General features: G+C 39.8%; 1 long non-coding RNA gene across 1 annotated transcript; it reads right to left on the bottom strand.

The window, feature by feature from the left end:
• LOC143693709 (uncharacterized) lies at positions 1 to 27856 on the bottom strand. Its single transcript, XR_013181647.1, has 3 exons — positions 26958 to 27856; positions 4511 to 4586; positions 1 to 621 (listed from the first exon to the last, which is right to left on the bottom strand). It is a non-coding gene; the product is annotated as an uncharacterized LOC143693709 (long non-coding RNA).
• Between the last annotated feature and the right edge of the window lie 63 nt (positions 27857 to 27919).

Here is a 27919-nt window from a genome sequence, read left to right on the forward strand (position 1 = left end):
ATATTACCATGGGTTTAGATAAAACAGCAGTCAGGCTCCTCCTAGTTAGACTTGCTTTAGTCTGATTTTAACCATTGCCTTCATCCATTTGTTTCAAATGAATCAATTCTGGTTTACACCAGTGTGGCAGGAGGAACAGGTTCCTTGCTGTGGCCAAACACTTCAGCAGTGAACTCAGTGATGGATCACAGAGTTATTCTTAAGCAAGAAAACATTTATAAACCATTTGTAGCCCATTTGTTTTGTCTGTAGTCTTGAATTTAAATTAATTCCATGCTCCTTTGTGAAACACTCCTTGACCAGGAAGAGAAGTTTGAACTTTAAAATGATCCCATAACTATCCAGTTCTGCGTGGGAATTGTATTACTTGTAGCTGGAGGAAAATGACTTGCTGTATCTAATTCCCTTTTTTTTCCCCCTGAGTTGAATAAGGATCTTTCCACGTTGCCACTTTCACAGGCCAGTGTGCTCTTCTTTCATGATACCTTCTTTGCAACAGAGCCAGGCTCTGAGAAGACCCCTTGGAAATGTGAATGTGTCCTGTCACATGCTTTATGGGGAAGGAGGAATGCCAGGGTGACCGATGGAGGGTTTGTGTCCTAATGTAAAGGAACAGGCTTCCTGCAAAAGGGAACAGAGCAACAGGCTTTCTTTTTCTGTATGTGGTCTGTTAGGAAAGGTTGGTTACAGTCCCACAATAAACCTGGATCACCCTCTTCCCACCAGCCCTCAAGAGCCCTCAAATCTCAAAACTGTGAATGCAGCAAATGAGTCACCACACATGAGTTAATGTTTCAGCAGTCTTGCAGACAGGCCCACAAGGACATGAGGCACAACGCAGCCTCCTCGTAGTGCTCAGCTGAGCCCATGGTGTCCTGGCCCCGGTACCAGCCATTTTAAACTGACTGTGACCTGAAGATACGAGGTGCTCATTAGAGGCCCTAGTAGCCTAATATCATCAGTAGATTGAACCAAGCTGTTCTAGTCTTTGCCAGCATAAACATTAATAAAAGGGACCATGTCAATAAAACTTCCCAAGATGAACCCATAGAATGAGGCACTTATAGACTATTATAAACAATTTGCCCTTTGGTGGTTGTCTGTTATCAGGCCCAGTCAAAGCCTTGATAAGCCTTGCCTCTTTAGGAATCATTAATTTCCTTGGAAATTTAAACAGCTGTCACTTGTGATACTCTTCAGGTGTACATGTGGGAAAGATTAGCCAGTGTTTATAATCCAATCTGTTCATTAAGTGCCTGCCCATGTGGAACCTCCTTCATGAGCGAGGAGTCCGGCCTGCTAAGCTCCCACAGATAATTGGAGGCGGCCATGAATTATGCGAATGAGCTGTCGACAACAGGGATCATGAGGCCTTACTGGTATCCGCTGGTCTCAGGACAACTTTTAATGATTCTCTGCAAACAAGATCTGCCCTCTCTGGGCCCATGTACTCCCCATTAATGAAGAGAGCCAGGCTGATGGCTTGGCCTTCTGTCCTTCCGGCTTGCTCCTGCTCTCTGAGATGGCATCTTTCCACAGCACAAGGAAATGACTCCTCTTGGAATCAGGGCCATATGTGGTCACCAACTGGCCTTAGTGGCCCCAGCTGGCCTCACTCAGGATGTTCACCCACGTTTCCTCTGTCCAGGGGCTCTCTGTATGGTCATGAATCAGCACTCTGTCCTGTCCTGAGCTAGGTGTGACTATCTCCAGCCCTGCCTCCACAATGGACCTTGGTCCTACTCTGTAGCTAGCTGGAGTCACCCAGTCACATGTTGCAGTATATCTCCAACTCTGTCTGCAGCTCCTTCTCCTTCTGCTCCTTACTGGAGCCCCTGGGTGGGCCCTGGCCCTGGTTTATCCCTTATGTTAGGGGCTGTGCTACAGACCATGTGGTATTGTGCCCTGTTAGTGAGGGTATGATCTGTGCTGGAGCTGCCCTTGGCTGTTGTTTTGTCTGATTTGTCATTATCATTGACTCCATGATACAACCCTTTTCTTGCTGCTGTCTGGTTGTAATTCCATGATAAGACACAAGCTTCAGGCTTTGTCCGTGCTGCTTCAATGCAAGCACTCTTTCTTCCTTGGGAGACAAGAGATGAGCATCCCCTGGGTCACACTCCAGTACTGAAAATGCTTCTGAAGCTGCTGGTTCTATGGCCATGGTCGCAGTCAAGGGGATGGGTTACACTGGGCACCAGTGTTTTGTAAAACAGTGCCATAACTCAGGGAGTCAGGGACTTGCACAACCATGCCCTTAAGAACACAAGTACTTTTAAACACCTACTTATTTCCATTCTTGCTCATTGTGCAATCCCACTTGGGCAGCCAGATCAGACATCATCACAATAGCTGGCATATGACCATTTAGCATGAGATCAGTGTTTCAAATGGCACATGGTTTTGCTAAAGACATGGGGAGCAGCTGGCAAAATACAACCTCTCCCTCTGAAGCTACTGAGAATGGAAGCTGCTAAATGCTTTGCAGAGGATGCAAGTAATTTTCTAATTATTCTAAAAAGATCATTTTCATTTTTTCATTCGCTGCCCCTTACCCTTTCTTGAAGTTCCTAACAGTCAGCTTGAATACAATTCTTCTCATTTTCCTTCTCTTTCACTGCTTATCTTTAAACCATTGCCATCATAATGAAAGAGAGACTGTATCTCATTTCAGGGTCCACCCAAGCCTGGTTTAGGCAGCCTGCAAGAACTGCTGGGCCTTCAGCCAAGGTTTCTCATCTAGGCCAGGGTGGAAGGTTTGGGTTTTCAGTGAGAGTTTTTGAAGGGATGGGTGGAGGTTCATGTCAATACTTCTAAAAGTCATGCTCTGGCTTTGAAGCACTTTTCTGGAGATAAACAGATCCTGCATATACCACACATTGATTCTGGAATTTGTGCTACTTTCTGACCTCCTTGACTAAGGATGATTTAGATCCTCATATTTGATATTCAGATGGGCTCCCTTCTTATAGCAAAAGTCTGCTCTTACCCATCACATAGACCAGCACCATAAGTCTGCAAACTCTAAAAGCATGTCAAGTATTAGACTGGCTCAGAAATGCTCAGTTGGAATGAATTATTTTCTTATTTTCTCTGATGTTCATATATTGAGGTAAATAAGTTTATCATTGAAAAATGAAACAGTGGACTCTGGGGTCTATCTTTGAAGGGCAGCCTTGGTTCTCTATGTCATTACACTGATTGATTCCAAACAATGGTTAGGTATTTATGTTTTAGAGCAAGGACAGGATTTGACTCAAGAACAAATGAGTGAATAAGGCAGACCACATATTGGACAACATTAGGAGCAGCATGCTGGTTAATTACAGAAAGCTAGAATCAAACTTTACTTGATGCTTGGGAGGCCATATCCAGGATACAGCACCTCATTTTAGCCCCAGTTCACGGAGAAGAAACTGGAGAGAGACTAGAGGGGCTACCAAACAGGTTAGGAGCCCAGAACATATCACCTCTGAGGAGAGACTGAGTGAGCTGGACTTGTTTCTTCCTGACAAAGAGAAACCTAAAGGGTGATTCCTAACAGTAGAAATACTAAGATGTCAAGCCAAACTTTTCTCTTCTGTGGCAAAGTACATAGAAGGATCATTAGGCACAAAATGTAGCTTGGGAGGACATTAGGAAAAAACTTTTTGATTAGCAGGGTAGAATAGAAGAACAAGGTAGTGTGTTGAGAGCCAGATGCTTCCCATTAGTGTCCAGTGTAAGGACAAGAGACAATAGGTGCAAACTGGAGTACAGGAAACTCCATTTAAGCACAGAAAAAGCTTTTTTTTTAATGGTAAAGATGATCAAACATTGGAAGGGTTGCCCAGAAAGGCCGTGGAAACATCCATCCTTGGGTATTTCAAAATCTGACTAGGGACGGTTATGGACAACCTGCTCTAGCTGACTCCTCTCTGAGCACGGAGTAGACTAGATGATTGTAGAAAGTCACTTCAAACCTCAGCTGTCCTCTGAATCCCTGAAGTTTATCTGTTGCTAGATTGGTCAGAATTTGGAACATTTTTTTTTCTTCCTCCTGGCATCTCATAGATACAGTCTGTTTTTGATCATCCAAAGCAAATTTTCAGGTTGTGCATTAACCATGAAACAGAGACATCAAACCTAGCTCAGTTTGAGTCAGGATAGTCCCCGAGTTTGTGTGGTGCCATACATCACTAACCTGGGTTGGCACTACTTGAATGAATTTTTTTGAAGATACCCTGGAAGTACAATCTGATAATTTGGATCAGCTGTATTTTGACATTGTCTGGCTAAGATTAGTTCTGTAATAATCACAAGACATTAAAATACATCTTTATTTAAATCTCCCGACTGATATTGTAACAGTTTGCTTAAAAATCAGCTTCTGTTGGTGTCACATCTGATTTTCCCTCCCTACATGTATCAGATTATACTCAGTTTTTAAGAACACAATTTATGAAGGAAGCTATTGCCCATAAGAGGATATAAAATGCAATGTACATTGTTGCCATTCTGGAACTCTTACCTGATTCTTCTCCCAGGAGTACCAGTGCTGTCACAGGTGTACCACAAAATGCTTCTGCTGAATTTACCTGTATTTTCTTAAACATAAAAGAAATAAGCTAGTCTTCTTTTTTTTTTTTTTTTCTAGATCATTTCAATTTTAAGGTGCCCAGCTCCCTTTAAAATGTACTGCTTCAACATTGCACTATGCACCTGCTGAGTTCCTGAAGCTCCAGACTTGGGAAATTGTTCCTAGTGGGAAAACCTCCCAAGCCTGCAGCTATATTGTTATACTGCACAAACCACAAATCTCTACATAGACATTGATGGCAATACGTTGATACTGTACTATCATTTAAATCTAATCTCATTTTAAAAAAAAAAAGAAATGATTGTGCAGGGTTGCTAGGAACTAGTGCTGCATGGCCATTGAATTTGCACAGAGCAATTAATGTCAAATGTGAACAATCAGGAGGCTGAGCCCAACCACTCCTTTTGACTATGTGCAAACAGGTGGCCAACTTTCTCTCTGCCATTAAAACCCAGTGTCTTTCAGGAAAAGCAGCTTATATCAAATGACCTTAAAAAATCCCAGTTGCCTCCCAAGGCTAGCCACTGTGCCCTAGAGAGAAAGCTTGCCTTAAATTCTGTTTACTTTAACAATAGTAAACAATTTACAAGAACAAATTGGCTGAAAGAGGATCTAACTCTTTTCTTACACTGATGGTATCAGTGCATTCGCACTCAGTGGTGCTGCAGTTACTGACTTGGCTGCTCTGGGAAGTCTCCATCCCAACTGGAACTCAGTATCCTTTTAGTCTTTATTGAAGACCAGCAACTAACCTTGTGAACTAAAGGAAAGACACTACCTGACTGCTTTTTTTTTGTTGTTTTGTTTTGTTTTTTTTTTTCCTTGATAGTGATTAGAAATTAGCCCATAAGGGCATTATTAAGTCAACCCTAATATAATGTCAGTGACTCATTTGCATTACACTGAAGGTTAGATGGTCTTCTACCTCACCTGCAGGGCCAGACTCCTCCAGGCTACATTAATCTTGTGTTCTTTTATGTCCTTTGCCAGAGCATCTAGAGGAAAAGCTGCTGCCAGCACTGGCCATGTTCTTGTGAGGAGCTGGCCATGCTGGGCTAAGTGCCGACCTCAGCACACTCACATGTGCTGGGAGCAAGCTGTAATGGACTGCAGCTGCAGAGAGACATCCTAATTTCTGCACCATGGTAGAGCATAAGTGAGAACACGCCTCACAGCTGAGGACCTGCTGTGGCTATGCAAGTTCTTAGGGAGCTTTAAGACAATGACAAGACATAACAGAGAAGCCCACTAAATTTTAGATGCCTCCATGATAAAGAACTGTGGGATAATAGTATTCCTCATAATTTTTCTTGGACCTAGATTTTGTCTACATTGCATTCAACCCGGCTGCTCTTGATCCTTCTAAACAAATTGGAATAATTTTTTTTTTTTTATAAATGAATTATATTTTCATACATTCAGTATAAGAATTTTAATGAAGTTTTGGAATTCTGTTTCCAGGATGAAGTCTGCAATATTGATGTATTTTCTTTTCAGTTCCTCCCTTTCCTTGGCAATCCCCTGCTAGCATTAGATTAAAGTATTTGCCTTTCTGAATTGTAGCCTAAATGGTTACAGCTGTTGAATCATCCCAGACTAATCAGAATGAATTATGGCATCTGATATTTGAATAGACTTAGCTCTCTCTTCACTTGGCTTTGTAAATCACTTTGCCTACATCTACACAACCTTTGACATGCAACCATGCTCATGGCATGCTCCCTGACATGCTGCCTTGCAGGAGGCTCACAAACAGCCTGTCTGGGCAAACCAGGTGGTGAGACCAAGGCTGTGGGATGCTATCTATTAGGATGTTCTCCAAGATCACCTGGGGTCAGCCTCTCAGAATGGCTGTCTGCCTGTAAGAGCTGTGGAGCCACAGGGCCACAGGGCGGTTCTCCAGACTGTGCTGAGAAATGAAGTCCAGTGACAGCAACCAGGGTCACCCAAGAATCCAGAACACCTGAAACATCCATATACAACCTTGTACAGATGTTGAGTTTTGAACTCTGAGGTGCTGGAACTGTGCTGCTACATGTTAGTTTTTATTTATAGGCCACAGTGATATTCCTGGTGATACTCACACCAAAGAGTGACTCTGGACCAAATGAGGCAGACCCACCTGAGCAGTGCACCTGTTTCTGCACTGCTTAAGTCTCAGCCATTTGGAAGGCTAGATTTTACCCTTGCTGCACATCAGTGGTGTGCACTGTGCTACAAGTACTACCTCTTCCTCTCTTTCCTCACAGACACCGTTGGACATGCTAATGAGTACCAGAGTCTTCACTCACTGCAGAAAGCATGAGCTCTGACTCGTGTGAGATGTGGAGAGAGAAATGTGCCAAAACAACAACCAGGACTGAGATGGATGATGCTGCCTGCCCAACATGGACTGGCTCCAGTTGGTGCTTAGATTTTTCATCCAAAAGAACTTTGGTAAATACTAAAGCAGAGATGAGTGCAGACTACACCGTATGCAGGGGGAATGTGGAGCTGACATATGGATGTAGATTAGCGTTGCACAAATCGGTTTGGAAGGGCCCTGACTTGCAGTGAGAGAGGAGCTCTGGCATGTATGTGCATTCAGTGCACAGCCCTGCAGTTCATCTGCATCCTTCAGCTCTTGAGGTTGTGGCTGCATTTCTTCCCTCAGCTTCTCATTTACAACCTCCACACCTGAGGATCCACAAAGTTACAAGACTTTATCATCAAACTCTTCCTGGCCCTGTCTATACTACAAGAAGACCCTCCCTGTCACATTTGTTTGGATCAGAATGCAGTCTTTGCTTGATACCCTGGCTTTTCTCTGGAGAAAATAGTGAGCAGCTGATCCCTATTCACCTCTAGCCTCTTATGATTATGTAAACTCCTCCTATTTTCCTTTGGTGATTTATTTTTCAGAATAAAGAAGACTGGCCTACTCAGTTATTCCCTGTACCTGAGTCACCATTTAAAAATATAAGGGCTATTGCTTAAAAGCAATTTATACTTCCTCTAGATAATTAATCTTTTATGGATGTAGAGCCACCATTTTTAAATGTCATCTCCTTGTACTGACTCTATTTACAAAGAAAAATATGCCTAGCACTGTCGCTTCAGAGGTAGTAGTTTATGGTATCCTTTGAACTGTCTTGTAAACAAGGATAACATGAATCTTTTATCCTCCATCACAGAGACATTCCTATTTCTATAAACTTGGAGGCTTCCTGTAACACAATACAATAATTTCACAGTTTAATAGAGTTTTCAGTTTCACTGAAACAACAAACTTGGGAAAAAAAAAGAATATTCTAAAAACTCTTGGAAGGCACAACTTGAACTACAGTAAGCACAAGCCAAGTGTCTGCAAATGCTTATTTGTGTTGTTTCTCCTGCAGCAATTGCAATAACCATATAATGTGTATGTGAACCTTCAAGGAGGCAGGAATGATGGTTCAAGTGCTGCTGCCCATAAATAACATTGCATCCCATGATTCAAGTTCGCTGGCTTTGAGCCTTCTGCTCTGGTTTTAACTCATTTGTAAATGTAAAGCCCACGCTGTCAAAGATAATGCGTGGATGCTCTAAGAGATTTTTCTTAACCACAATAGGCTAGAGGATCTATTTGGTATGATCAGACTTTTCTGTAAATGATGTTTCTTTTCATTGGCACATGAAAGTCTATTGCTTTTGTCTCTTTAACTATATGATGTATAAATCATCTTGCTGATACCAGCATCCCAAGAACCAGTTATGTGAAAGAGCTTTTGCAAATAATGCTTCTTGCCCTTTGACCATTTAAAACACAACCAAAACAAACAAAAAATCCTCCCATAGCTAAGATGTGATCTGTTTAACTCAACAGGAGGTTTCCAGGACTTGGGTGAATTTTAACCATCCTTTTTGACATAAGTCAAGCTGTGCAAAGCAATGAAATTCTGATTGACGTGTGCTGGGACAACTGGATAGTGTTACAGTTCCCTCATTAAGAGGTACTGGAGTTAAGCAGGGGGAGTTGAACTTTCCTCTGTATTAAAACAACAAGCGTGGGAGACTAGGAGAGCAAGCTGGAGAACAGGAGTTCACCTTATAACAACAAAGGCTTAACATGCAGTATATCAAGTCTCCTGAACTTTGTCCTGCTTGGTAGTTTATCAGACAACCAAGATGAACAAAACAGCAAAGAATGATTTAAATATGTCCTGATTTCAATCTTCTGGCCTAATTTTCAACTTCATTCTTTTTCTGTTCTATCATTTCATTGTTCTGTGTTTCCCCTCCTCAAGAGACGTTCACAGTTTATATTAATCTTAGAGTTCAAAATATATATAGATCCCATTAGTGAAATAAAACACAGTGAAGATGGGTGAGATGTAAGACAGACGTTTTTCTAACCTAGTGATGACTTCTGCTTTTTCAGCATTCTATCCAATTTACTCTGAAACAGAAACATGGCTTAAATAGTCTCCAGTAATTTTTTGTCAATGTTAAAAGTACCTAACTACTGTTAAAATCCATGCCAATACATTTGTGGCTTTTTTGAAACAGCAAAGATTTTTCATACCACCAAGATGAGAATAAATCCTATAATATGAACTGACACTCTGAATCAAATTTTACAGAAAGTCTGTATGAAAATTGGAAGACATGACATCTCAGTTCACAAAGTTAAAATAAGGCTATTTGGATTGTGGGGGGTTGGTTCCAGAAAAAGACACCACAACTCACAAGACTAACATTCAGCCTAGCTGAATTATTTAGAAGCAATCAGTCATAAAATAGTTTGCCTTGGAAGAAACCAAATTATTGAAGTCTTGATGTTTAGGTAAACCCAACACACTGAGAAACACTTCTGTTGATTACAGCTGAAGAAAAGCAAGTGAAGGAAGACAATTATGCAGTAAGTGAGCAACGGATCTGTACAATTTGGTTTCAAAAGGAATTTTGAGGCAGGTTCTGTTCTACTCTTCTTGTGAATTGCAGCTCCCTCTTCATACCTCCTTAGTTTTTCTTTTCCATGTGCTCAGATTCTGTTATGGCCATGTATACACTGATGACTCCTCTACATACACAGATTGATTAGGTAGAGCTGTAACAGTCCCTTAGCCAGAAACAGTACTAATTCAAGGTTTTGGAAGTGCTTTTGCCAGGACAATAAAGTTAAAACACAGTGGGACAGTGTGGTTTATACAGAGAAAATGGTAGAGAAAGGAAGGGAACCTGGCACCCTTACAGTGAGTATGAGTTCCAAACACTGTCAAAGCTTGAGCAAGGCACCAGTTTTCCCAGCCAGACTCTATGACTTCCTAAGGGCGCCTGCAACACCCAGCAGCTGCAAGAGTCATCGTTTCTTCTGTCACAGGGTCTTGAACAACACATTCCTTTGTGTCTAAAGTGTGGCATGGAGTTAGAATTCAGTAACAGAGGGCTGAAGAGCAGACTAGACCACCCTCTTAATCACATCTTCTCTTCCAAGAAAACAGAAATATTTTGCTCAGTGATACTCCCTCAATGCTTGGAATCATTGTGTTTCCTAAACAAGTTACTCACTTGTGGGTTAGATAGGCTAATGTCCAGGCTAATAGCCAGAGTTACAGGAGGAAAAAGCAACCATTCACTTTATTTTTCCTTCCTAAGTTTTTCTCCTTTTTGATTTATCTTGGTAAGCGTTTCATTGTGGCAAATATATGTACTTCTCCAACTACTTAGCCCTGGTGTTCAGGGCTTGGAGCAGAGACTTCATGCCTCTCTATGGTGCCTAATTTAATAGAGCAGAAGACTAGCTTCAACTCCTGGATACCGCAGTAGCATAAATATTTAAATAAAACATTACTCTGTTATGCTGTATGTTTGAAGTTTGGCCCATGTACATCCTCTCAGCAGTCTGCAGAGCTTGTGCTGAGAAGGCAAATTAATAGGTTTCTCCAACAGAACAAGAATGTATTCTCCATTGCCTTGGGTAACATCACCTGATAAATTCACTGCAAGCACTTCCAAATGTATTGTGTGACTGGAGTTACTTGCAGTGTTACTAGGAAAAACAGAGAAATTTTTAGCCTGGATGCTTGACCTAGTAAATACTTAGGACCTAACATAAGCCCCAATTCAACAAGGTACTTAAGCACATACCTAAATACCCACATGAATAAAGTCAGCCATGCTTTTAAATGTCTTGTTGAACCTGGGCCATACAGAAGCTGAGCACATCAAGCAACTACCCACATCAAGTTCCAGTAAAAGAAAATTGATTTCCAGAGTGTATTCCCTCTGACTGTTAACAGTGAAAAAGAGAGAGAAAATTTCTGCTGCTTCTTCTTGGACAGAGACTGTGCATGTTCTTCCTTTCATTGGAATGTTTTCTCTCTGGTATCAAAAGTGATTTATGAATTTTTGGAACTAGATTTTTGTTTCACTATAATGTGAAACAAACCCCATGTTTTTTGGTATTATTTAGTCCCTGAACCTTTCATAAGATTAGAAATAGTAAAATAGGAAGACTCTATATGCCATAAATACTGAAATCGATGAAAATTAGTGACAGGAAAGCTTGTTGAAATGAGTTTAATTTTGTGGAATGTCTCTTCTCCAAAGGGTTTTGCAGTCACTGGACTAGTTTGACTTTTCATGTGTGGAATCTTCAGCTTCAACAGTGGGGAAGAGCTGCTCTGGAATATAACGGTTGGTCAGTATTTTGATGACTGCTTTGTTGCCATTTTGAAAAATATCAGTGCACTACAGCTGTCTAACTTATCACTTACAAATGCTTCATGGATGCAACCAGAAAACTCTATCTGTGCATCAACCATTTATCACACATTCAGAGATAAGTGGAACTTTGGACCACAGCCTTTTAAATTTTTTTAAGGTAACTAAAGTTCTCTCTTAAAGTACATCAAGTGCTACCTTGAGATTTATAGTGGCACCATTGTTCTACAGCATGAACACAGCAAAATCACTGCCTTTACTGAAATTACTTACACTGCATTATAAAATAGTCTGGCTATGTGAAATTGTTAATTCAGAATGCCCTCCAGCTAGTCTGTCTCCAATTAAACCTACTACTAGATCAGATGATAGTGATATTCTAACTTGCTCTATGGAGCTCAGGGCAATCTTGCTATACAGCAGTGTAGACAAATTCATGGTTACCAGGCTCACAACAACACTACCACTGCAGTTTTATCTGCACTGTGAGAGTGCCTATAGACTGGGGAATCATAATTCTCTGTTCTAGCCAAATACAGCTGGCTGTCAGTCCCTTCTCAAAAGGGTTTAATCATCCACTTAAAGCAATGATTTAATCAGTGTGTTGAAAGCAGTGCTGATAGCAAAAGAAAAATACGGTTGTATGGTTTCTTATGATATGCATTTTTTTAATGCGTAATCTAGACGTAAAAAGCTAAAAGACCCTAATGACTCTTTGGATGGGATGATAGCCTGGTTCCTTCAGGGATTTGATAACAGAGTGACCTTGTGCATTATGCATATCTGTAAATGACTGCCTCAGAGAGAGGATTAAATGATTTGGACTTAAAAAATTGCAAGAAACACTTTTTCCATGTCTTCAGAGGAAGTTCTGTTGCTTGGCTCTCCTCAGTTATCTTCAGAGTGGCCCAAGCTATATCTATGCCTTTATACTCATGTCTTTGAACTAAGCCACTCTTAAGCCATTCTTTTATCAATAACTGCAGTATAGCAATTCATTATTTAGAATATAGTTGATCTTTACAGAGACCTAAGGAACCAGAAGTATTTCCTCACTGGCAGCCAAGGTGGACCTCATGCCTTACTTCCCCAGTCTTAAATCAAACCTCAGGGGCTTAGTTTTGTATCTTCTTGTTGGCTCACTGGTCTGGGGAGATCATTCCTGTGAGGAGCCTTGTTTCTGCACTGAGCACTGGCAGCTATCATTGACTTTGAGGAACAGCAGCTTGGAAAACTGGACTGCTGTGAGGCTGAGCGAGGACTTTGATCTCAACTCGTCAAATAGTGTTCATCTGTCTTGTTATGAAACCTGAGCACATTATTTAGTTTCCTGTTTTACATTTATGCAATGTTTTCTTAAGACCATTATTTGAATTTTCCTCTGAGATGTGAACTAAAAGGTAACGCAAAGGTAACATCCATTTCACAATTTCCAATGAACAGGAAGATTTCTGGACATGAAAGGCACATTTTGTGGCCAAGGAGTCCTGAAACCAGATGGTATAGATTTTGTACCTAAGCTTATTCAGCATTTACTGCTGGCTGCTGTATTAGTCCTGGCAGCTGCTTGGAAACCTCCTATCCCTCTGAAAATTAACACCTGGTTTCAGAAATACTGAAATACAAGTGATGGAAAAACTATCTAGATTCATAAAAGGAAAATTCATACATTATTACATGGAAATTTGTTAGCCCAGAAGTAACTCTACTTCTAGAAGAAGCGAAAGGTAAATCTGCTGAAAAAAGATAACTTTGTCTCATGGAAGAAATATGCTAAAAGATAAGTAACTTTAAGGGTGTTACTAAACATGTTCAGATAAATAACTATTACTGTTCATGCTTTAAGTGTTTGGAAACTAAATACTAACTTACATAATGTTTTCAGACTTGGGCATTTACCACCACAGATCTAAAGTAAAACTTCCAAGTTTTCAGTCCCGATCACCTATTTGTTTTTAAGTATGCCTGCCCGTGTTCAGATTTTAGGGCAATGGTTTGGTCTTGGTATCTTAGAGTCAGGTACCTTGTCCACAAAATGTGGATCATGATTTCTGCTATCAGCTTTACTGTAGCTCTGTGACTAGATACTTGCTTGCAAAGGTCTCATAAGTGTTGAAGCCATCCATGTATGTGTATTGGGAAAAAAAGGACTAGGTCTCATTAAAGCATTGAAACACATTCAATTTTTCCTATTTCAGTAGGAATTAATAACCATTCTGGATTATTAATATTTTCTTTATATGAATTTAGATCAGAGTGAATCCCTCTTAATTTCATAAAATAAGTAGATTTTATGCATGTGATTGTCTAAGGTCTCTTTCTGAAATTCCATGTTCCTAAAATCTGCATATTCTCCCATGCCTACTCAGTGCCTCATACCCCTCAAGGCAGTCCTAACAAATGGTCAAGTGCAATGAATGCCAAACTCATAGAGCTTGTGCCTCAGAGACCGTAAATATTTACAGGCTCCTGCTTGTCAGCTGTTGTCCCTGCTGTAACTCCAGCATTTTTTTCACCTCAACTTCCAGTTGTGGAATATAGGGCAAGGTCAGGTTTTACTGGTGCCTTGAGGGTGAGGAAATGTCTCCTTTTGTCCTCCTTTCCTCTTTTTGCCTCCTTCCCATGATTTATAGAATCACAGAATCATAGAATGGTTTGGGTTGGAATGCACCTTAAAGATCATCTAGTTGCAACCCCCCTGGCAGGGGGGTTGGCAGGGACATCTTGCACTAGACCAGGTTGTTCTAAGTCCCATCCAGCCTGTCCTATGAACCTCAGACTCTCTCCAGACAGAGATTTAGACAGTGCAGCACATACTTCTCACATGTCTTTTGGCAGGTAATAGGGGACTGTGACATTGTTTGGGTGCCCAGCCTACTTTTTCTGAGTAAGTGGGCATCCACATGTCAGGCAGCGACTGAAATTTACAGATCTCTACACTACTTGGTTTTGAACTAATCACTTTTAACAACTAGTGTATATCATACAGCTAAGACTTCAGAAAACTTAAACACCACCGTTAAATTCACATTGTCTACAGCTTGCAAAACTTAATGTGGTCAAGATCACGTTTAAAACAGAGTTTCACCCTATAAATAAAGTTTTTAGATAACCCAGTAAGAAAAACACGTGCTATTTCATAGCAGCTGCAATTGTTCTTCCAGCTGCACAATACATCCACACACTTTAATACAGGGTCTGGTGTTTGGCTCTGCATCTGTTTGCAGAAGCCACACACATTCCTGAGTTGCATTTGGGCACTGTTTTACTGACATGTACTTGAGCTTCACATGAAAGCAGCAGAGAAGGTGGAGTGTGGTACAGTTTTGTAGCACATATTTGCAAGAATGCTTTTCCAGCATTCTTGTCCTTTTGCTTCACTATGAACTACGTTTTCTAATTTGGCTTTGACATGTGAATGAGGCCTAGAGCCAAACATTTTATTGATCTCTAGAGTAAGTGTACAGCTACTCACACAGCTATTGAGGATTCTTTTTTTAGCATTTTTGTTGTGCTTCAGTTGGAAGTCAATAGGAAGACATCTGGTAAAAGGCAAGATGTATTTATTTAACACAAGACATAGTTTAGATGTTTGTTTACAAAGATAATAGATGCTGAGGTTGCAACTAATCATACAAAATTCAAAAAATGTCCTCATTTTTCTGTAGACTGTAGATTTCTTTGAAGTTAAGTAAAGACTGGTTGTATTTCAAACAAAAACTTTATTAATGAGAAATGCAAGATATGATTGTGTACAAAACTTGTATCTCACTAACTATGATTGTGTTGCTTTACAGAACTGAAAAGGTCCAAGTTTCTGAGACACCAAGTTAGGCGTCATGGGCATTTTATCTCTTAAGTTATATTAATAGTTTTCATTGTTTGCTTCTAAGAGGAAAAGTTAAGTATATGAAAAAAAATACTGCAAAATATTAGAAATTTTCCAATAAAATCTATTGATGTATTTTGTGATGGAAGAAGAATTAACTAGGGAGTGAGGAAGCTAGCCATTAGAAAAATATCCTAGGTATCCTCATGTGTTTTGCACAGGTACAGGGTATTGCACAAGTATTAGGAACTTCATTAATAATTTTCAGACACTTACTAAACTTTAAAGATTGGAGGAATATTTGTGATCACATGGTGTTCTTCATGTATCTGTTAAATTTTGTTAAAGTATTAAATTTGTTAAAGTATTAAAAATTCATTGAGATTAAGAAAAGGATCTATATGCTTCAAGCTACAGTTTTCAGGAAGCATGCTAAGAAGAGGTTTTCCTGTTCATGTGTATATAGATTTGTGGATCTAAGCAGATAATAGAAAAATCAGGGCTGATGCTTGAAAAGCACTTAAGATATGCCAGAATCATATTTATGAATCATAAGAATATGAATCATATTTATTATATGCCAGAATACAGGTAATGCTGTATAAAAATGCATTAATCATCTAGTTATGCATACAGTAAGTCATATCTCAAATAGGTTCAGGCAGACTTTTTTCTATGCATAATAGAGAAAATTCATATATTGGAGATTTCAAGCTACCAGAGAAATGCTAGAACTGGAAATATGGAATCAAATATTTCTCAAGACAGAATTTCCAGACCCCATCTTGTACTTTGTTATGAGTAGGCAATTATGGGCACAAAATTCACATTTAATTGCTAAATTCAGCTTTATATACATATGGAACAGAGTCTCCAGAGGAACACAATCTAAATCAAAACTTCATGTCCAGACACTGCTGCTAGGAGAATTCAGATCTTTTGTATGTACAGCTGTACAAATATATTTAACACATTCTCCTACAAATTTATGCTCAGACCTGTAGTAATTTACTTGCAGGTTTAATTTTGTTGCTCTGCTATTGCACTGTTTCCCATTGGAGTAAGGAAAAATAAAATTTTGGAATTAAGCTGTTTCATAGAAGATTTAATACATTTCTTACCCTGTGCTTGCTCCCTGACATCAAGCAACTCTGAGTGTTAGACAGCATAATTCTAAGCTCTGCTTAACATGTGAGAACAGTCTAGTTCCACAACTGATACTGTCTAAAAAAAACCATGGCAAAGCAAGGAATGAATGAAAAATAATTCTTTGAAATGGCTGAAGTACAGAGCATAACCTGTGGACCAGACTCTGTGTATTCAATTGCTCACTGGTACTTTCTTCATGTTCATCTCTACGATACTTTTGTGGTGTCTGTTTCAGAAAAAGGATTTTCAGCCCCTTTTCACAAGAAATTTTAGGGTTGAAGACTGCATTTCCCATCTCCCACATTCATGCCCCAAGGCTGTGGACATGCAGAGATGCCTACTTCCCAATATGCATGTTGAAATGTTGTAGCAAACAGAGCATGATTAAGGACTAGAAAAGGCACAAGGGGTTGATATTGAAGGCTAATGATCAGGACAGCCTCCAAGGGTAGTGGAGATTCACACCTTGGTCCTGCCTAGCTGGAGCATAAAATAAAACCCAGAAACAATCCTGACAAGGACCAGACTCCTTGTTAAGTCTGACCATTGAGCTTTTCTAATTTTGGAATACAACTCTTTGTTCAGGACTCTTTAACATTCAGTCCCTGTGACAAGTGCCACAGTCATTGCTGCATTCCTGCACATACAGAACACTAAACTGGGGGCCAGGCACAAAGTCTGGAGTGCAACAGTAGTAACTACTGTCTTTATAGAATGACATTAGCAGGCAGCAGCCCTGGTCTGAGACAACAAGCACTCTCCCAGCCAATTCCTGGATACAGCCCCAGAGGCTGCTGCATGGCATTGTCCCCAACAGTGAGGATTGACTAGATTATCTTCTGTTTAGGGAGAATTTTGCCATAAGTACCTGAGGGTAGCATGCCTCTTGCATTCAGACCCATATCACTATACTCATAAGTACAGAGCTGGCCTATGAGGTCAAAAAGAAGAGTTTTATTCTCAATGAACAATCAGATTCTGCTGGGCCTGCTGGAGGTAACTGATTCCAAAAGAAAGAACAAATTTTAAAAAAAGTATAAAAGATAACTATTTAAAATTCTTCTTTCTGCTGGGAATCACATAGAGAAGGAGTAAGGCTGTGAAATATACACCTGGGTACTGATGTCTGTGGATCTTTACACAAACAGATGTATTTCAGAACCATATTTCAGGCTTGTAGCTAAGGGGAAATAAACATTTGCCATCCATGTATAGAATTAACAGTGTAAGAACTGTTAAATTGCAGAAGAAAATTATTATATTTATTTTGGAAGTAAAAATCAGTTTAATTTTTTGCTAAATAAGTAATAGGCAAGTACAATGCTGGTAATTACTGAAATCAGTGAGAGTACTGAGTTCACAAAGCACCCAAATTGGATTAATCTGCTCAAAATATAATGTTACAAAAAACATTTGAAGCATATGCGTTTATTAACATATGTTTGTATTGGGTTGGGCTGAGATGGAGTTCATTTTCCCATAACAGTCCTCACAGTGCTGTGCTCTGCATTGGTAGCTAGAAAGAGGTTGATAACACACCAGGCTGTGGGTGGGCAAAATCCTGGGTGGGGACACAACTGGGGCAGCTGACACAAATTAACTAAAGGGATATTCCATACTATATGACATCAGCTCAAGTACAAAAGCTAAGGAAAGGAGGAGGAGGTGGTGTTTGCTATTTACAATGTTTGCCCTCCTGAGTGCTGCCATGGGTGTTGAAGCTTTGCTTCCTGGGAAGTGGCTGGACTTGGCTGGCTCATGGGAAGTAGAGAATAAGAATGTCAGTATTTCTTCTCTTTGCTTTGTGCATGCACAAATTTTTGCTTTCGTAAACTGCCTTATTTCAACCTAGGAGTCATTTGCCAGGAAAATTTTCCAGTTATTTTCTCTCCCCTGTCCAGCTGGGAAGGGGGAATGATGGAATAGCTTGGTGGGCACCTGGTGCACCGCCAATGTCAACCTCCTGCAGTCCTTCTGACACCTAATGTGAGTCATGAACCCATGACCCAGGGATTAAGTGTTCCATGCCCAGCCAAGGCTGAGGAATCAGGAATGGTACTAATGGATCTGTGATAACATGTTTAAGAAGAAACTAGAGTTACTGTGCAGAAGTAATTGAGGCCAGAGAAGGAGCTGAATGAGCACATGTGAGAGGAACAGCTCTGCAGACACCAAGGTCAGTGGAGGAGGGGAGGAGGTGCTCCAGGTACTGAAGCTGTGCCCCTGCCCCCTGCAGACCATGGATGACTATGGGGGTGCAGAGATCCACCTGCTGTCCCTGGAGGAGGCCACCCTGGAGCAGGTGGGTACCTGAGATGAGACTGTGAACCTGTGGAAGGTTCATGCTGGAGCAGGGTCCTGGCAAGGACCTGTGAAAAGAGGAGTCCGTGCTGGAGCAGGTTTCCTGGCTGGAGTTGTGACCCTATGGGAAATCCACATTGGAGCAGGCTGTGCATAAAGGACTGCACATCATGGAAAAGTGGCTCCCATAGCAGCAGTTCATGGAGAGCTATTGCCCATGGGAAGGGCTCACACTGGAGAGATTTGTGGAGAACTGTCTCCTGTGGGACAGGGACCCCATGGTGGAGTTGTTCTCTCTCCAGGGAGGTAAGGACTCCTCTCCCTGAGTGGGAGCAGAAACAATGTGTGATGAACAGACCATAATCTCATTCCCTGTCTCTTTGTGCTGCTGGGTGAGAAGGTAGAGCTTGGGAAGGAGGGAGGGTGGGGGAAAGGTTTTTGAAGATTTATTTTACTGCTCATTATCCTTCTCTGATTTTGTTAGTAATAAATTCAATTACTATCTCTAAGTCAAGCCTGTTCTGTCCATGATAGTATTCAGCCAGTGATCTCTCTCTGTCCTTATCTCAACCTATGTACCCTTTGTTATATTTTCTCTCCCCTGTCCATTTTTGGAGGAGAGTGACAACAGTGGCCTTTGTGGGTACCTAGCATCCAGCCAGGGTCAACCCACTAAGTGTTCTATGCTTTTATTTTGTTTAATCTTCAGAGGCCTCTAAATTTAATTTCAGACAAACTGGCAAACTTTTACCTGACTAAAGAATGCCCAATATAGCCTAAAGAGGGATGGTTAGGATCAGAATGACTTCTTGCTTCCATCTACTTCATTCTGAATGTGTATTGTAAACATGTTACAAATGCCGTTGGAGAATTAAGCTGTCTTTATATTTGTTTCACTTACTTGTAGCACTGCATAACAGTTGAGCATACCGATGAGCACAGACCTTCCATTTAATGACTTTTACATAGAAAGTCCCCCATAAAAACTAGGCCATCTAGCTCCCAAATTCCTTATATGCTTGGGTTTTTTTCCTCTCATTTTCCTGTCCTGGCTCTCTTCCAGGACACTTTGCAGACAAGAGTCGGCCCAGTGATATCACTACATCATCAGATAAAAGTGGGAAGAGTGCTAGAGAACTGCAAACACATATTTGAAAACAGCAAATACTTCTAGACCAGTTTGAAAAACATGGTGGAAAAAATTCTCCTGATGACAAGCATAAGCATATTTTTATTCCCTCTACAGGGAAGAGCATCATTCAGTATCAATGTATTACCCTTAAAAAAAAAAACAACAAAAAACTGGAAAAGCACAGACCTGCCAAATTTTTAGGCAAAGAGCTGCCTCTGAACAGCAATTTTGTGCTTTTCATTGTGTTGTTTTATGGCAGCACTGAATACTTGGTTTGTACAGGGGCAAAAAAAGTCAGGGTGGCAATGAGCAGCAGGGTGAGGCTACTGACTTGCTCCAAGGGAAACACTCCATAGTACTACTATGGTACTATTGGTTAAGGAGCCACAGCTCCTACCCAGGTGAAAGTACTTAAAAAAAATCAGAGCAACCTTATTTACTATGATGAACATCACAGTGCCCTGAAAAACAAAATTCTGCCACTATTCAGGTAAGGCAGCCTGAATACAAAATGTAAAATACCCAGGGTAAAGATGAGAGACCTTAGAGCTGACTTCTGTTTTCCAAGTGTCAGCTCACTTTACAGAATGTTCCTTCCAAAAAAATTTTGCATTTGTGTTATGATTCACTCTGTGTTTTTATGGTATTAGTTTTGTTGTAATTGTATTTGTGCTGACGCAAGAGGTGTGGCTTCCAGCTTAAAATAGATATTTTTCTTACCTTTGTGGAAATCAAATTACCCTATGTAAGCTCAGGTAGGGACACTCAATGTGGCTAGAAAATCAGTATTGCAACTCTGTTTACTGAACAGTTTTACTGTCTGTGGTGCCTCCACATACATTTATGTACTTCTTAACACCAGGCTTACAGAGTCATGCAGGGCAGGGGAAGAAAACTTGATATGGCTTCCTGTCCCCACAGTCACTATGGTTATTCTTGGGGGTAGTGGGCTAAGGCTCTGATGCAGTCTCTTACAGCAGAGAGCAGCACATTGCCTCTGTGCAAAGCTACAGCTGCTATCTTTTAGTTTTATTAACCTGAGGTGTTACACCCTTGCTGTTTTCCTTTGTGTCAAGCACTGTTTGAAAAAAGTGTATTTGTTCTGTGTGGAAAGAAAAAGATTGTACTGGCAGTTGTTTATTTACAAAACTGTGGTCAAAGTTACATTTATTTAAGTAATACTTAAGGCATGTTTTACATTCAAAGAAGTATATACACTATCTTTCACTCTCTAAACTACCACTTCCATTTAATTGCATATGAAACTGCAAATGTTACTGTCCCCAGAAGGCAGAATGATTCTAAGCTACTGAAAGAATTTTTAGCTAAATGGATAATTAATCTTTGAAGCTTCTTTCTAAACCCTATATATCAAGATATTAAAAAAAACCAAAAAAAACAAAAAACCCAGACCCAAAACTACATTCCCAAGAATAAAATTAGCAATTAACTAGCCGAAGGGAAAAGGATTTAGTAATTCCTGTACTTCACCATATTCTCTGAAGAAGTACTTTTCCTTGAGGCTACAGCAGCAGCAGTTTAAAACTTTCCTTTTGGTACCTTCAGAAAAATACTGATTCTCAATACAATCTGGAAGAGTTTCACAGGGGTTTATATTTTGCTAATAATTGCTGTTAAAAAAAAGTTGTTTGTGAATTTGCAGAAAGCGTGACAGAGTCAAAGATTTCTGTGTACTCAAAAGAAATTCGAGCATTTCTGTAATGATGGAAACTAAAGAGTAATGCTGTAGTTCTCTAGGCTGCTTATTTTTTACTAATACAAGTCTAATGTTTTCAATCACTATTCTTTTCATAGAAAAAAAATAGGTAGTTGAACTTTGCATTCCACTCTTGATAGTTTGTATTAGATCATTAATTTCTTAACATAATTTTGAAGACAAATGATTTCATGTCTGCCTGCTAAAGAAAGCAGATCACTGAGGAACCATTTGCAGCAAACTGGCATATATTATATTACTTCATTCTCAGGTGACTGTATATTCCTTTTGGCAGTTAATAAATAACTTCTAAAAATCTTCATAAAAAACCACATTTTGATTGCAGCCTATTTAAATTACTTGTGTTTTATCTGAAATGTTCTCTTTTTTAATAGCTCCCTTATTAATTACAATGATAAATAAATAAAAATTACCTATTTTTCTCTTCCTCTCTTCTTGACAGCACAATACATGCCAAATTTGTGAGCTAATGGCAATTCCTGTTGTAGTATATGTGTATTCCATGCACTCTGAAGGTAATCTTTAAATTCTTGCTTCACTTCAGTGGCCACTCTTTTTATTCTATCATGTTCACATATAACAATAACACTATGGTTTGGCTTCTGTCACAAAAAGTGTGATTTATGTGACCAGCAACCAGTTCACCTCATCTGAAACATAACCTGTCTGTTACTTTGTTTTTTCTCTTTGAATTTAGTTTGCTGAAGTCTGTCATCAGGGTTATTGGGGCAAACCAGGTGGCAGGCAGACATCCCACTGGCTATCACCTACCATTTATTACTTACAACATATAATTAACTGTATTTGGTTTTTGACCTGAGATATACATGTGATCAGTTTTCTAACTAGCTTTAATGTAAACAAATATGCATATATATATATATCCCTTCTTTTAGTATATTCATGGGGTATGTAGGCAGTAGCAGGCAAGAAGTGGATATCTGTCATTTACATTGGCCTAAAGACCACTTCCACCTCTGCTTTGGGAGAGTTGAGGATTACTGACAATCTGAAACATCAGCAAGAGATTAAGTTTTTGCTTCAGGTGTGGATATCTCAAATTGTGATCACCCATTTTCCTCTGCAGCCATGGCCAGGAAACTGGTAGAAAGTTGTATAGCCAAGCAGACCATTCCATAGCACATCATTTTGTGTTTCAGAGCTGACATAACTCATGGAAAATTAATGAAGAGGCAGGAAAATGCTGTTGCATATCACACTTCTAGGGCTTCCTTTCTGACTGAAGAATAAGTCAACAGGGAAAAAATGTGGTCCCTGTGGGAGATGAGGCTAAAAGATGTTGCTACCCTTCATGTGGAGAACAAAGCAAAGAAAAAGCAACCATCAGTCTCAGGCCTTCTTGTGGTCAACTCCTCTGATCCACTGTCCCTGATAAATGTAATTAGAAAGTTGGCAGTTGGGTAAAAGTACCCATAAAATTTTGAGGTCCTTATTGGTGGCTATTGCTATCACGATATGCTAATTAGGCCAGTTTTTAATAAAGTAAAATCCTGGATAATATAATTAAATTTTCTGCTCTCCTTTCTTCTCTGTTTGTAACACATTTGCATAAAATATGTATTCTTAAGGCAGAGAACAGGCATGTTTCAGAATACTGTCTAGGTTTGCAAAAGTTTCTGATAGAAGGGGGTCTTTTTGGCAGGCCTGGATTAGTTGATCACAGCACAGGTGCTGGAAGATCATTCTGGTTTATATGTAGTTGTTGCAAGCATGACATCTGAAGAGAATAATAACACTCTGTTCCTTCTGGAATTTCAGGGAGGAAATAAGACTGGCATTAAATGGGTGTATTATATCCAGGAGCAAAACACAAATAAAGTTCAAATCTAAAAAATAATGAGAAAAGTTACATGAACACAGATGAAGTGGGTATTTGAAGGTTTCGGGGGTTTTTTGGTGTAATTTATTAATCTTTATGGTTTTCATTGAAAACACCAAAAATAAACATTTTCCTCCTACATAATTTAATAAAGTAATGGACAGTAATATCAATGTGATCCTGCATCAAATTACTTCAAAAGCAGTGAAACTGATACACTTTTAGCTGATGGCACGTGGAGTACACAAGGAATATCTCTGAAGGTAAGAATGACTGCTGAGCTGTGATTTATATGCTTCAGTATGAATGACATCCATTTTATGAATGCAATCAAAGCAGTCACAACAGACAGATGGTCAACTGACTTCAGACAGGTTCTCAGAGCCTGATATACAGAGGGCTGATACACAGAATGTCCTGAAAAATGAAACTGAAGCTTAAATTGTAAACCTTAAAATCAGCAAATAGTCACAATTTCAAGTATAATTTATGATGTTTTGCCCTTCCTGTTTTTTAGTGTTCTGGGCCTGAAACACAGATAGAAATAGAACTAAATTTAAAAAAACCTGAAAGTAATGAAAATAATTGATTCTAGAGAATTCTGTCCTTTCTTCATGAAAATAAAAGGTGAATGCCAAACAGAGTTTTGACTAGTTTTTATTACTGCAACTAAATTATTGTCATTACATCAATAGTGACAGTCACAAGGCAAAATTTTCTTGTTAAAATTGCCATTTCCCCCTTCTTTTTCAAGCAAGAGGTTTTCTGAAGTTCCACAGAGGAGAAGAAAACATACAATTTGCTCCTTTGTATTATCTCTTTTCCTGTTTCTCTACGAAAGTATTCAACCACACTGAATTATCCAACAGAAAGAATATACAAATGTAACAGGAGAGTCAGTCTGTATACCCCAATCACTATGATCAAGCCTATCAACTACACTATAGAAGAGTTTACATTTGCTGAATTGTTATGTTCTGTTTTAGAGATATCTTTTCATCACTGAACAAAACATCAAAAGATTTTAGGCTTTGACATCCATATCCAGGATATGTTTCAAAGACTTTAATCAACCACTGAAACTGGATTACCACTAGAAAGTATTTAACAGTCTCTACCTGACTAGAGAAGAAACCGACGGACCTCTGGCTTGGCAAGAATTTATAAAATGTGATTATTAATTTCAACATATAACACTCTTTAAATAGAACATATAACATATAACACTCTTTATTGTAATATGAATATTGTAAAATTCAGCATTTTTGGAGAGAAGATTGACTTTAAAATTATGACTTGATGAAGAGCTGATGAAGAATTTGACTGAAGATAATGTCAAAATCCAGAAACAAAACAGTTAAATGAATAGTTATGAAGTACAGACTGGGAGAACAAATTTAACAAGTTAGGATGTGCTTACAAAAGTTTCAGCATAGAAAGGAAACATGGCTTTTTAATTTCATTTCCAAATATTACCCTTATTTCAACTTACAGTGCACCAGAGAAGTGGGTAAAATTAGTCTTTAAATTCACCTCTTTTCTTACAGAAAGAGAGAGCTAAATGTTTACTGGTTTGAGGTTCAGCAGCGATGGCCCCAAACTTGGCCTCTTTTTAGCCACTGAAATGTGTGGAAGTGTTTTCAAGAAACCCACACGATCTGGAAACAGAAGTGACAAAATAATGTCACTGAAATTGCCTGTGTTAAAAACAAAAAAAAAAAACAACAAAAAAAACCAAAAACAAATAAAAAGGAACATGAAAAGACTGTTTTCCTGAAGAAGTCAGACCTGGATGGTACTATTTTAATTGCTGAAGTGTCCTTGTTTTAATCATCAGTCCCAGATGATGCCTTTAGTTCCAAAACACGGCTCAGCGTTGCTGGAAAACTGGGAAGATGTTGTGCTGCAGCTGAAGTTTACAAAATGAACTAATGTGTTAAAAAACTGCAATTGCTAAAAAGTGGAAATAGATGACATTCTTGAAACATTATTTAAAAACAAGGCAACTGCTTGTAGAAAATGGATTATAAACTCCTGCAGCTTTTGAACAGGTAAAATATGAAAATCTGCCTATAAGGCATGGAATTTCCTTTTTTATAAAGCTGCATGAGCATGAAAAAATTAGCAATTTCAATAATACTTTCCAATAATTAATTTAAAATACATTTTTCATTATTCTTTTGCTTATTTAAATATTTCATAATATTATAACTGAACATTATGGATTCTATTAGAAAGACAGAAAACAGTCATGTTCAAAATCAGACATATACCGAGACTGCAGTTTTCTAAATCACTGTAATCTAATCATTAATCCCTATGTTAATACAGACCAAATGATTGAAACAGATGTGATTTAAAAAATAATTTGAGTTAATTTATAAAATTATTTTTGTCCATTGAAATGCATAATGTACAGAACTACAATTTTTTCTTTTTTCTACAATATTTGTGTATTAAAATTAAGCTACTAAAATCATATTTACAGAAATATTTCTTGATAAATAGCCTAAAATGTAAATTGAAGGAGAAATCTGAAGTATGGAATTTCATGTTTGTTCAGTAAATCATAACCTATAATTTACATACATTTAATTTATTACATGTACATTTGACTTCTGTTGTCAATTGCTTGAAGTAGCCATTTTAATTTTTTAAAACCTAAGAAGTTAGGAAATCTGGTAAATATGTAGATTTGAGCCAGCATTTTAAATTAAAATTTTCTGTGGCTAAAGACAAAACCAAAAACCCCCCTAGTCCACTAGAAATATAAAACCATCAGAACCAACAAAACTCAGTATTACACTTAATAGTAGATTTCATTATTCAGTCATTCTCTACATAGCAAGCACATGACTGAAAGATACAGTTACTAGTCTTGGGTCTCAGTATCTGTTGTTTTATGCAGGTCACTGCACAGTTTCAAATTTGTGCGGTGTGTTTTAATAGTTTTAGGCTTACAGTAGAGGCACCTTTGCAACTCTTACAGTTTGTAAAATGCTTGCCCATACCAGTTTCCCACCAACAGTGCGAGATACTAAGGCCCAGTTCTCAGCCCCCGTAAGGTCCAGTGGAACTCCTGATCTATCCCAGCTGTAGATTTGCATCTGTTGACATGCTGAGTTATTGCTGATGCAAGTTTCTGTGTGTATATTATGAGCATTACAGTATATGACCCTATCTAGCTCCTGAGTCAGAGCCATTCAGTTAACCGAAAAAACCCCAAATGTTTACTTGTAGCACTGCCGCTGAGCCATTAACTGTGACTATTATTAAACTGTACTGTACAGAAAAGTTCTGCGTGTTAGTGTGCTTATTCTTTCACAGAAAAAAAGTTAAGACCCTGACTGTAAGATCAACATTGCTGTTGACGATTAATGACAAGTGACAGTCAAAACTGAAAGAAGAAAGCATCATTTTCAAATATCTGACAGAGTATGAAGAACTGGCAAATCTTAAATTCTCTCCTGTTGTCAGATATCATACTTCTAGCTGGACTACATTTTGTGCATATTGTAAAATTAACTAAAATACTAAATCATACAGGCTTAAGAACATACTTCAACAAAACTGATTCATATCTGGGTGCTGGTATTTTGAACATATTAAGACAATATATTTATCTTATCAACATTTAAATTTGCAAGCATCCCATAGGCCAAAGAAAACAAAACACCCTAATAAATATGCTGAAAAACCCCATACCTCAGTATGAAATCCTGACCCCTTCTCCAACTAAGTACACACCGTCCAAATACACTGAGAATGCCAAGCTACAGGGGCCCCTCTGTGGGGAAACCCGTATTTCAGTCAGCAGCATCCGTCAGCTACAGCAGGAGTGCAGGGACAGATGCTGGAGGAAGGATGAGACGTAAAAGTGGTGGCCGACTTCAGAACCACTGTGTGTTTCTGTGTACAAGTAAGTCAACGCCACACGTGTGCTAAAGCAGGATTTTGTCCAGATTTACGTGCAGAACACAGCTATCACTCTAGGCTCATTTCCGCGTAAGATAATGGTGTTAATTAGGGTCCCGGTCCTGCAGTCCTGCCCCATCTCCCAGCGGGGTCACACAGTCTAAGTGGGGCAAAAGCGTGCTGTACATCTGCCTTCTCCGGCAAGGAAACACCAGCACGCTTGCGCCACGATCGCCAACTTAAAACCCAGCGCCGAGCCTTGCCGAGGCAGCGCCGTGCCGGTGCTTCCCTCTGCCCCGTGCCGCGTTCCCCGCGCTTCGGGAAATTCCCTCATGCGGCAGCGCCGCTCGAGGGCTCGGGAACGGCACTGGGGAACTGCCCGCGCCGTTTCCCGTCCTTGTCACTAAAAACGCCTGGGTGGAGGTGTGGGTAACTGGCCACAGCCAAACCTACAGCCAGCTCTCGGCTCGCTCACGAGGGAAGCGGACCCACACGGAGGGGAACGGCGGCGGCCACGGGGACCCGCCCGTCCCTCGAACACCTGCTCGGGGAGCGCCCTTCCCCCACTCGTGCGCCACCTGGGCGGCGGGGCCGTTTGGGCCGGTGGGGCGCTCTCCCCGCAGCCTCTGGGCTGCTCGGGAAGTGCGGCTGCGGCCCCTCGGAGCTCGGGTCCCAGGAAAGCGCCGGGGCCGGGAGCGGGAGTGGGAGCGGCAGCGGCAGGGGCAGGGGCGGGGCGGGGCGCGGGGGCGGTG

Source organism: Agelaius phoeniceus, chromosome 3 (assembly GCF_051311805.1).
Source record: "Agelaius phoeniceus isolate bAgePho1 chromosome 3, bAgePho1.hap1, whole genome shotgun sequence".
NCBI classification, from domain to species: Eukaryota; Metazoa; Chordata; class Aves; order Passeriformes; family Icteridae; genus Agelaius; species Agelaius phoeniceus.